At 41.9% G+C, this 12,744-nt stretch overlaps 1 protein-coding gene across 2 annotated transcripts in view; it reads right to left on the reverse strand.

Moving 5' to 3' along the window:
- The window catches only part of STK39 (serine/threonine kinase 39), a 312,459-nt gene that overhangs the window by 180,499 nt on the left and 119,216 nt on the right, over nt 1-12,744 (reverse strand). The gene's annotated exons all lie outside the window — the stretch shown is intronic.

The following is a 12,744-nucleotide window of genomic DNA, read 5'->3' on the forward strand; positions in this document are numbered from 1 at the left end:
TTTTGGGCCTTTTCCACCTCTTTCTAGGCTTCGTCTCTCACTTTCCTCTTCCTACCTCCTACCACTTTCCACAAAGTCACAGAGAAAAGCCCACCTCTCAGCACTTTGCCCTTATCCACCGAGGGAGCCCTTCCAGCCTGGATAACACAGGACCCTCCCGGTTCCTCACTAACCGAACTCATCAGCTAACAAAGTGGATGCAACACAGCCAAAACAATTTCAAATGGCCTTTTAAATTTGGATTAAAGACTGTTATTTGAATTTCTTAGCTCTATTACTATTTCATAAGTTGTACAATGACTTCTTTCCTTTCCATATGTGAGAAAAACAATTAAAAGTTATTATATGCTCTTCTAAATGAGTATTTGAATTTGTGAGAAGTAATTTAATGGGGAGTCTAGAAAATCCTGTATCAAAGTACAACTTTAACTGAGCTCTTGAGTTTTAATTTGTTTTAAAACTACTTAATTTCAAAGTAAAAAGAAATTACAAAATACATGTATTCTGGCCTTTTTAAAAAAAAACACAATAAAACAATGCATCTTTATTCTATCAATCAAATTTAATTAACATAAAACAAGCACAACCCTCCCCCCTCCCCCAGGAACACTGTTGGTTTTTTTTTTGTTGTTGTTTTTTTAATGTTTATTTATTTTGGAGAGAGAGAGAACATGAGCAGAAGTGGGGCAGAGAAAGAGAGAGACAGAGAGAGAAAGACAACCTGACGCAGGCTCCAGGCTCCATGCTGTCAGCACAAAGCCCAATGGGGGGCTCAAACTCACGAACTGTGAGATCATGCCCTGGGCCAAAGTCAGGAGCTCAACCAACTGAGCCACCCAGGTGCCCCTGGGAGCACTGGATTTTTAACGCATGTGTACCATGCCCTCTGCTGGCCTCACCACACCATGAATGACCAGTGTGAGAGGGCAGGGAGGAAGGAGGATAAAACGTGTTCCTTTCCCAATACGCACAAAAGTTCCATTACTTTCTATCTCTATCACCTCCCCTTCTCCAAAATGTCATATTCACTTTAAAGATTTCAGGATCATGATCCAAAGAGTTAAGTTTAAATGGTTTCCCTTAAATGCAGGGATACATAACAGGTAATCCAAAAGTAGTAGAGAGTCCTGAAAACTAATTTAAGTCTAGTTTCAAAATATTTTCCTAATTAGACATGGCTTCCAAAGATGGGAAAACTTATGTACATCCCTGGCTGGGAAAAGAAAATAATAACATAGAACATGCTAAAGGCTAGGGACTAAACTTATGCTGGCAAATAACTCAAAGTGGAGGGTGCATAAGTGTTCGATAATAAAATCTAACCATTCCACTTCATGATAAAGTGGCAAAGGTGAGTCAAGCTAACTGGCTCATCCAAGACTCTCAGCAAGTGGGAGATGGCAAAGGATGTTCTACTAAAAGCAGATAATCTCTGGGGCGCCTGGGTGGCTCAGTCGGTTAAGCGGCCGACTTCGTCTCAGGTCATGATCTCGCGGTCCGTGAGTTCGAGCCCCGTGTCGGGCTCTGTGCTGACAGCTCAGAGCCTGGAGCCTGTTTCCGATTCTGTGTCTCCCTCTCTCTGACCCTCCCCTATTCATGCTCTGTCTCTCTCTCTCAAAAATAAATAAACGTTAAAAAAAAAAAAAAAGCAGATAATCTCTGAGTCTTGATCCTAAAATACAAGAAGATAGCACCAGCTAAAAAACTTCAAAACTATTCTCCTTTAAAGCTAAAAGATTAGCTTGGCCTCCCCCTCATGCTCTCACATCAACTCCTATAAAAGCCATCATCGTGACTGCAATCTCGCTTCCTGAACTTCAATTCCAGATGGACTGAGATACTGTCCTGGGTACTGGGGACACAGGAACAAAATGACACTATTCCTGCACCCCAGCAAGGTCAGTCTGGTACAGAAGGCAAATGCGTGAGGAAAGTCACAGCAAACGGCGGTAAGGGCAACCGGGGGATGATGCCCCAGGTACAGAAGCGGCACCGATGAAAAGACTGATGAAACATCTGGATGCTGGGGTGGGGTAGGGGGAATGGGATGAGAAAGCTTCAAACAACAGGTGCTAAATTCGGAAAGATACAAATTCAGGGAGAAGCCTCTTAAACAGAGGGACCAGTACATGTACCTCCACAGAAAACACATGTGGGATTTCAGAAGTGCACTGGTAGAAAACCTGAAGCAGTGAGTCTGTAAGGATGCGTCAAGGGTGAGGTGGCAAGTGGCCGAAGGAGAGGCTGGAGAGCTGTCCAGACACAGGGAGCCTTGTATGGTCCTCGTCCTACAAGAGAGCGGACCTCATCCCATCAGTGGCAGAAGTGGGAACTTACCCTATAATTGACAAGAAGCCATTGAATGGTTCGAAACCAGAAAGAAGGTGCAATCACATTAGGGTTTTGACAAGATCAAAAAAGCATCTGTTAACTTTTTATACTTGTGTTGTTGCAACTAGAGCCAAATTCCAAATTCCTTTCCATTCTTCATGGTTCATCTACTTTTTAAAAGAAATGGTATGCTAGTATTAGAGTGAGCTGTAAAGGTGAATAAAAGGCAAACCGCCTTAATAGGAGTCAGTACCTCGTACATTATCAGTGATGCTCAGCGAGCCCTAGATGAGCGGGCAGTCAGGGACTTCTCTCAGCCACCATGTATGCCAATTAAGTTTCAAAGTTACCTGATGCACTCAATCTTTGGAAAAAGTTAGCAAATTTCCCAAAGGTAAAAATGAAGCACAAAATGCATGTGAACACGCAGATGTCAAAAATCTAACTGGATGTGAAATTGGGCCACTGATTCTGTCTACTCATTTCCAGTAAAAGGAAACAATCCATTCTCCACACACTAAAGTTGTACAGTCTCTTTTACAATATTCTCAGAATGTATGTCATTATTTTTAAATTTCCAAAACTTGGTCTCCAAGATCTGTAAAAGTTTTAAAAACTCTCTTAAGCAATTGGTGTCTTTAAAAGACACCTCGGGGCGCCTGGGTGGCGCAGTCGGTTAAGCATCCGACTTCAGCCAGGTCACGATCTTGCGGTCCGTGGGTTCGAGCCCCGCGTCGGGCTCTGGGCTGATGGCTCAGAGCCTGGAGCCTGTTTCTGATTCTGTGTCTCCCTCTCTCTCTGCCCCTCCCCCGTTCATGCTCTGTCTCTCTCTGTCCCAAAAATAAATAAACGTTGAAAAAAAATTAAAAAAAAAAAAAAAAAAAGACACCTCAATCTTAAAATACAGATGTTCCCTGTGACTGGGGCTGCCAGGATTGGCAAAGCACAATTTCCTCCATGGATCCTTTCTTTTTCTAAGTCAATGTCACCAGAAAGAGGCCACTTGCCCAAAATATATACAGTTTTTAACTCAATTTGTCAACAGAACTGAAAGTAAATTATGATGCTTTTTCCCTTTGTTCTTCCCTCTACCCTCACCTCTGCCTAATTCACCCCCAACACAAACACAACCCAAGCTCCTTACAGGCATGATGCCAAAGGAAGAAATCTATAACTGCAGGGTTTCTATAGACTAGTGAACAATTCCTGACTACAGGTTCCTAAATGAGCTATTCTGATAGCACCCCCTAGTGACCAAAAGCACTTTTCTGAGCAAATGAACTCTACATTCTGAACTAAAATGCATTTAAAATGTAAAAATAATGCAAATATTAATGAGCTTACACTCTCAGGGATATCTGTCTCAGTTACGGACCCAGTTAAGACAATAATTTTAACCTCTCTGGACAACTTTTCTCAGTATTAAAGTAGGAAAAATAACATCCTCAACCACCACAGTCCTCCTCCCTTTGAGGACGTGAGCTCCTCAGTAAGATATACTACCAATATGTCTGGTTGTTTTTTAAACAAGGGGAAAAGAATCAAAAGTAATAAGAGAACATGCACCATCAGGCTGACCTGAATCAAGAGCAGTATTTTCTGTTAAATCCAAAATACATGATGATAGTTAAAAGAGGTCTGTTCATTTCTCCTTCACAGTTACCGTATGCTTTGACTCCTTGTTCCCTCTATTTATCTGGCTTTAAGGAGAACTGCAGGAACCAAGGAACTTTCTAGAAACAGTTTGCAACTACCCAGAACTGTACTAAGTTAAACTGTAAAATACTGGAAGATCTTAATCCTGCAGTCAAAATTGAATGTTTTTTGTTTTTGACACGAATTACGTAAAATACAAAAGTTAGGTTACTTTGATCTGTTAATAGAAATGTAATTTTAAATGAAAATGGTAATAAGAAGTATTTAAACCTTCGCCCTTCAACCCCCTGTCCAGTAAAACAAAAAACAAAACAAAACACTCCAATTGACTAAGGTGTCTGGAACTCATGGCTCAGTAGGTACCTAACATCCTTTGATTCTTCTACTCCAAGTCTGAGACCTTCAACAAAACCAAAAACTTTTGCTCAGTTTGCCTGCAACAGCCACACAGAACTAAAGCCCTTCACTGCCCTCTACTGGAAAGACTTGGAACAAAATTAAAATCCATCCATCAAGCGTTTGAAATCACCTTACAGTATTTATTCTCTGGTTTCTTGATAATATATAACCTTCAATATCTTATGAATTAGCTATAATATTCCAGGAGATTAAAAAAAGCAATTTTGTAGAAACTCAGAATCATTCTCCCTCTTTACTGACGAAAAGAAGAGTCTAAATGGTAGCAAACTGGGAAGCTGGCTGGCTTTGGACTGCCACTGTATGACAACTCAGTCAAGGTCCAATCTGGGTCTTAATTTTCAGGTCTACACACTGAACGATCACAAACCAGGCGATATTTATGCTCTTTTACACTCATACTTCAACATATGTATACCCTTTTTCAACCACTCTTAATCACCTATCTGTCCTGTCACTCAGGACTTCACTGGTTACTACAAGGCATCAGTGATTGACATAAATGTAAGCCAAGAGCCTAGCGTGGTGCATGAAGGTACACAATATGTGTGGATTCCTCGCTCTCCTCTCCCCATGTTCCTGCATCCACCAGCTCCACAACCTCTCTCACTCTGGCAGTGCATATTCCGCGCCCACATCCTAAGGCATCTATTCTCTGCTACTCTTTGAGTACGTCTTGTGCTGCCTACACCGTGTTCCCCACTGAAAGGGGAGTTTCACTGCCTGGGCTGTGTCCTTTATCTACTTGCACCTCAGTGCCCATTACTGGTAGCATGGTTGTAACGTCAGCAGCCATTACAGCAGCTGCAGAAACGAGAACAGCAGCAGTGGTACCCGCAGTACGGCAATCAAAAACGTTACAAAAACAATAATGACATTATAATAATAAAACTGTAATAATAAAGCAATATGTGTGATTATAATAATAAAACTCACTATGATTATAACTAGTGCCATTTATCATTTTGTGCCAACCAACCCCTGTGTCACACGCTTCCTACGCCGTACCTGAAAAACACACGTAGGTATCGTTACTTTCATTACTTTCCCCGTTTCATGAATGAGAAGCTGAGCTTCTGGCAGGCTGTGACAACTGTTGATGCTATCAAACTCCCACTAGCCAACTCTCTTCCCTTCAGAATCTCCAAAGCCCACTTATCACCTTACACCCCCCACATCTGCTGAAACCCTGGCAAGCTTCAGAGTCCTACAATGATGTTTACAGCATCTCCTGGTGCCCAAGAATGGCATGTGTTACATTGCCACATGGAAGACTACCTGCTGGGGAGAATGACAAAGGCACCTCCCCTTTTCCTACTTAGACCCTCTCACACTGCCCACCTTCTCCATCTATGTTTCCTTTCTACCCTCTCGCTTCTCTTCTTCCTTCTGAGGTATGATTTGGTGGAAAGAGCACAGAACCAGAAATAAGAACTGCCTCTAATTAGCCGTGTGACTTCGGACAAGTCAGTTCACCTCTCACACTTTCAACTGCAAAGTGTAATGATAATAGCTGCCCAACCTGTTTTCAGGCATGTTGTTTAGAATACATAAGGAAGCATACGCAGAAGCGATCTAAAAGCTGTAAATGAGTATCAGCTGTATTTGATTCTCAATATTCTTTGGTCTTCTCACACACACACACACACACACACACAAATGCACACAGTGCTTCTTTCTCATGGTAGAGAGGATTGGCTGCAGTAAATTTGCTGGCTTTTGCCCACTGCCAGCACCTCGCTGGGGCAGAAAAGAAAACATGAAGATGTGAATAGGCAACAGCAATGAAATAATGGTTGTTGTCCTTCTCCTTCTTTCTTTACTTTTCCATGGGCTTCTTCTCCATCCCATCCAGACCAACAGCAAAAGAAACAACCTTCATCACCCACTTCACCTGCCCAACTCCCAGGACTCCCCTTGCTCCCTATTTCACTGCCTACTTCTAAATTTTCCACCTATGTAGCCACAATAATCATTCCTTATTTACAAGATAGTCACGGCAGCCTGTGTTGGACTGAGCACTCACGACGTGTCAAACACAGTGCTAGACATCCTGCACAGATCGTCTCTCATCGTCACGGCAACACACAGTAAGTGTCCTTGGCTCCATTTGACACACTGGGCTCAGAGAGATGAGCCAGCTCACCCAGTGAAGGACAAAGATCCAGCTACTGCTGCTTCCAGACCAGACACCATTCCTACTCCCTAGCTAAATCTAAACATCACACTCTAGTCAAGTGTTCCTTATGCAAAACATTGGTTAGAAATCACAGGGAATTCTTACCATTAATATCCTATGAATGTACAACCACAGTGGCATAAAGCATAAAGGTTTCCTTGAAAAAAGGCTAAGGACCCTGTACAGTAAGTATGTTCACTTTACCTTTTAATGTTTAATATAATGAAAAAAAAAGTTATTTCTCCTATTAAGAAGTGATTGTGTTTATTACAGTGAAGAAGCTGGCAGGCGCCACCTTAAACGTGTGACCAAAGTTAACATCACCAGTAAAGGAATAAACCGGCATAAACCGGCATCATGTGACTCTCAACATGCTATGCTGAGAAGAACACAGCATCATTCCAAGGTATTTCTGGAAAAAAAATGCATAAACTGAAGGTAATCACAAAGAAACAGCAGAAAAAAACCCAACTGAGTGCCATTCTACCCAATAAATGGTCTGTATTCTTCAAAAGTGTGACTGTCAGTAAAAGTAAAGTGTATTCCAGGGGCGCCTGGGTGGCGCAGTCGGTTAAGCGTCCGACTTCAGCCAGGTCACGATCTCGCGGTCCGTGAGTTCGAGCCCCGCGTCGGGCTCTGGGCTGATGGCTCGGAGCCTGGAGCCTGTTTCTGATTCTGTGTCTCCCTCTCTCTCTGCCCCTCCCCCATTCATGCTCTGTCTCTCTCTGTCCCCAAAAAAATAAATGTTGAAAGAAAAAAAAAATTTTTTTTAAAAAGTAAAGTGTATTCCAGAAGAAAGGAGACAAAGGTAGACAACAACTATACAATTCTGGACTGGACCCTGGGCCAGATACATGACCAGTGGCAAAACTGGCAAAATCTGTATAAGACCTGAACATTAAGTAATAGCACTGTGTCAATGTTAGCTTCCTGATTTTGATAATTATACCGTTCTGTAAGAGAATGCCCTTGTTTTGAGGGAATGTTCACTGAAGTAATATTTAAAGATAAAGGGCATGATGTCTATAACTCTGAAATGTTTCAAAAGAGAGACAGAAAATACAGAAAATTTTTGTGCTATTTTTGTAAATTTTTCTAAGCCCAAAGTGATTTCAAAATGACAAGTAAAACCAGGAAGGACAAATCATGAACACACATTAAGTATTAAATAAGTATGAACTGTAACAATTCCTACCCATTTATTTCTAAGCACATGGGAGGATCAGATGAAGTCAACTCCCCGGGTCCTTAATATGAAGCCCAACTTACAGCCTGATACAAGAAATTCTGGGACCCACAAATACCACACTACTTTTTTCAATCCATAATCGTTCCATCCAAATGCAACAGTGATACATGTCTTTCCTTCCGACAGCGACTAATCATTTGTAACTTCTCAATTTCAAAATTGAGAAAATTCCAATAAAAACCCTCCAGTGATTCCTCTTCCCATGAAAACACGGCAACTGCCACAGAAACAACAGTGTTTGGCGCTTCCCCGACTTCATCCCTTCTCTGGCCAATATGCTTTCTGGTTAAGCAGTTGGCATCTAGTTATCTGTAGAGCTACTAACTCTTTGCCCCTCTCCTGCCATCAGTGGGTTTTAGCTACAGAAGGTGTGAGTCAATGTTCACATCACTAACATAAAGCAGAGACACAAACCAACTCTGACACTTAGATGGTCCTACAGAAAATGCACACAGCCCTAAGCATCAGATTCATTTCTGGCAGAAGGATGTACACTCTTCCCCACACAGTGGAACACCTCACGTTCAAGCATTCAAACCCCTAAAGATGGCTGGAGACAAGCCCCTAAAAAGTCACATGAGAAGGAGTTAATGGCTATGAGGCCTTTTCTTCTCATGCACAAGGATAGGTGAAGAGTTGAAAAGAAATTATAGGTGTACTTAACCTTGTTCTCATGGGTCATTATTAGTACATTCTCATTTAGAATTCACAGACTATCTTGTGGTCCAGGAACCCCAAATCTCTCATTACCCTTCACCACATGCCTGAAGTCAGACAGAATTTCCATTTCAGAGAAAAATTAGGGTAAACAAAAATCAAGATGATCCCTAAGCAACACTGTCTGTCAGCAAAAAAGAGCCCCAAATGGACCAAATACTATGCCTGCAGGATAAAAACAAATATCCCTAATTTCAGCAATGACCACACACACACATAATCATTTTATGTCACTAAATTACCAGGAAAGCCACACTGATTTTTTTTTCTTTTTGATTTAGAGGAATCACTCAGGATGAAGACAAGATCACCTACCCATGGCCCCCGACTAATGCTTCACATTCTGGTCAAACGTGAATGTGACAGGCCTCTACCTCTCTAGTGCCAAAGGACAGCGCTGGTGGGCTCTGTGAGAACAGCTACAACTGGCCCCTTTCTCTTTTAAATATGAGAACTATTCATGTTTTAAAAAAACCACATATTTAAAAATATCTCTTAATTTTTGCTACTATTAGGGAGGAGAAGCAGAAACTGTTGTTTATGATAACAAATTTCAAATCAACACAGGTTGCCTCAATGTCCAGAACTTGGTCAACAGGCCCAGTTTCCATGTAAACACTGGTAATATCAATGGATTCTCTGTTTCTATTTAAAAAAAAAATAACGTTTATTTATTTTTGAGAGAGAGACAGAGAGACAGAGCACGAGTGGGGGAGGGGCAGAGAGAGAGGGAGACACAGAATCCAAAGCAGGCTCCAGGCTCCGAGCTGTCAGCACAGAGCCCGATGCAGGGCTCGAACTCACAAACTGTGAGATCATGACCTGAGCCAAAGGCAGATGCTCAACCGACTGAGCCACCCAGGCTCCCCATGTTTTTTCTATTTTTTAAACAACAAATTGAGGAGACAAAAACCAAAGGACCAACAGCAACAAGTAGCCTCTGAGGAACAAATCTACACCAGGAAACTAGAACATGATCAACCAGGAAAATAAGCAGCTGAGTGAATGTCAATAAAGAGAAGTCCAAAAATGGATGACACAACACGAAAAACTCTCCCATACCAACTTTTACACTGGATATACATAAACACTATAAGAACCTAAGACAAGCAAAGACATCCTACAACAAAGGTTTTCAATGCTCATGGTGATTAAAATAATATTTACTTCCAAGCGGCCAAGGCTGCAGGATAAGTTTCAAATAAGGAACAGCATCGTCCCTTACCAACATCATGCACACCAAGGAGAGAGGGAGGTTTGTCTGCTATTAACGGGAATCCTAGGAACAAGTGTATGTCAAGCATTTTAGGTGAATAAAAAAAAAAAAAATGGCCTTTCCTTGGTACACTCAAGCATATGTGTTCACTGAGTTAGCAAACATTTGTGGGCACTTGATATGAGCAAGACACGCACTGTGATCGATGTTCTGGTCAGCATACCTGCCATGGAGCCTATGGGCAAGGAGAGGAGTGTAGCTAATAACCAAGGTGCAATTTAAAATGAGAATTAATAGGGGTGGCTGGGTGGCTTAGTCGGTTAAACAACCAACTCTTGATTTCAGTTCAGGTCATGATCTCACACTTCATGAGATCAAGCCCCACATCAGGATCTGTGCTGACAGCTTGGAGTCTGCTTAGTATTCTCTCTCTCCCTCTCTCTCTGCCTGCATGCACACTCTCTCTTTCCCTCTCCCTCTCTCTCAAAATGGATAAATAAACTTTAAAATGAGAATTGCAACATGAAAACAGCAGACTTGATGAAGCTAGAGAGCAAGAATAACATTACTATGGGCCACTTTTTTAAAAAATTTTTTTAATGTTTATTTTTCAGACAGACAGACAGACAGACACAGACAGAGTGTGAGCTGGGGAAGGGGCAGAGAGGGGGAGACACAGAATCTGAAGCAGGCTCCAGGCTTTGTTTGGGCTGTCAGCACAGAGCCTGACGTGGGGCCCGGACTCACAAGCCGTGAGATCATGACACAAGCCCAAGTCGGACACCAAACGACTGAGCCACCCAGGCGCCCCACACTCTCTTTTCTATATGATGTTTAAAGAACTAACATATTCTCCCTTTACACTTCTCTGACTCCAAGATGGGCAGCCACTTTCCACCTGAAGGGATGGATAACAAAACAAGCCTGAGAGTTAAGTCTAAAACCCAGAAATAAGTAAATGGCAGAAGACATGCTTGAAATATCACAGGTCCCCAAACTCTAGCTGCTTACTGTTTACGATACATGCAAAATGGGATGTGGAATGCAAAGAACACTAACATGTAATAGATAACTTAAATATTTTTTTAAAAGAAAGAAAATAAAGCCAGAGCCTGGAGAGTTTCTTCACTTTTCCCAAATGACAGACTCTCAAAGGAAAGCATATGTTAGTGAGGAAAGTAGACAGAGTGAGAACTACAGGTGGTTGACTTGAGCTGGAGTTTAGAATGTGAGGCTGGATGTTGAAAGGGTGCCATAAATTCGAGGCTAAGGAGGTTGGCGGCCTCTATTTGATAGGAACTTTATTTTTCACTTATTTGCTCTTGGAGTTATCTTTAATTTTGGGAACCACTTTTAAGCAATTAGGTGACACGATCAGAAAGTTAATCCTGTGGTAACATCTAAGAAGGAATAGAAAGGAGGAAGACAGGGAGGACAGGGAAAAGGGAGGTCCCAAACACAAAAATAATCCCAGTGTCCTGAGGTTGGGTAACTCAGGCAGAAACACAGAACACAAGAAGATTAGGTTTGGGAGGGGAGGAAAACCACTGTACCTGAGAGGCCGGCAGGCCACCTGACAGGGAGGGACTGGGGGGTGCGAAGCTAAATAAAGCTCTGGAGAGAAAATACACCTGGCAAACTCCCTCTTGAGGGAACAGCTACAGGATGAGACCAGAAAAAAACAGTGAAAACAAGCAAAGACCAACAAAAATGTTCTCTGAGGACCTCACAAATGGAACAAGCCAATGGCTCCCTAACAGTGTTTTTCAACTCAACACTTTAGATGCCTGATCAAAAGCCTCATGCTGGGACCACCTAGGTGGCTCAGTCGGTTACTCTGCCCCTCCCATGCTCATGTGTGTGCACGTGTGCATGGCCTCTCTCTCTCAGAACGAATAAATAAACTTAAAAAAAATTTTTTTTAAAAGCCCCATGCTAAGATCCCACACGCCAGAGAGAATCCTGCTGGCCCCAGGGAGGTAGTCGCACACCTACACAGAGTGGGTCGTTTCTTTTTTATTTTTTTTAATTTATTTGAGAGAGAGAGAGAGAGCATGCGAGCAAAGGAGGGGGGTGGTGGGGGAGGGAGGGAGGGAGGGAGGGAGGGAGGGAGGGAGGGAGAGAGAGAGAGAGAGAGAGAATGAATCCCAAGCAGACTCCATGCTTGGCATGGAGCCTGATGGGGGGCTCGAGTCCACGACCCTGGGATCATGACCTGAGCCAAAATCAAGAGACAGTAGTAGCTCAACCAACTGAGCTACCCAGGCACCCCCGCTCCTTTTTTTTTTTTCTTTCCCAGAGTGGGTCATTTCTTAAAATCTATTTTTAAATCTGTTTCAAATAATTTTAAGGCATCCGCTAAATGTACTTCTTACTGAGCCTTTAGGAAAGGCAACGTCTGGAATGCAACATTCAAAGTTACTTCAGCGAGGCATGATGAGATGCAATCTCGAACGCATATTCCTCTGCCAGTTTTATTTCAGAGCATATACTCAGATTCATATCGGCTTTCCCTATAACTATTAACCATAAAGGGAGGGGGAGGAACCTTCCTTTCTAAATCTGTGATTATATAAATACTTTAAATTATAAATATCTAACATAATTTTAAAACCAAATTAAACCAAACCAGAGGTTAAATTTTGTTAGGTTTCATACCATAATGAAATCAGTAATTACAAAAAAATAAAACTCTGGATAAATACATAAATAAATACACTCACACATACACACCATTTTAAAAATCTAAAACCAAGAATGGGAACTTTTGCAGGTAATCATTAACATAATTCAGTTAACATCAGGTAAACTACAAGAGGGGCCAGGGTCTTTGATGAGGAAAGAACCAATATTCCAGATACTCAAGATAACCATTAAATTTGTAAATAAAATCGGATTAAAAATAAGATAACCATTGAAAACAGATTTTGATTTTCGTTTTCATCATTTCAAGCTGCTTCAAAATGACTGCCCCCTCTT

This window comes from Prionailurus bengalensis, chromosome C1 (assembly GCF_016509475.1).
Source record: "Prionailurus bengalensis isolate Pbe53 chromosome C1, Fcat_Pben_1.1_paternal_pri, whole genome shotgun sequence".
NCBI classification, from domain to species: domain Eukaryota; kingdom Metazoa; phylum Chordata; class Mammalia; order Carnivora; family Felidae; genus Prionailurus; species Prionailurus bengalensis.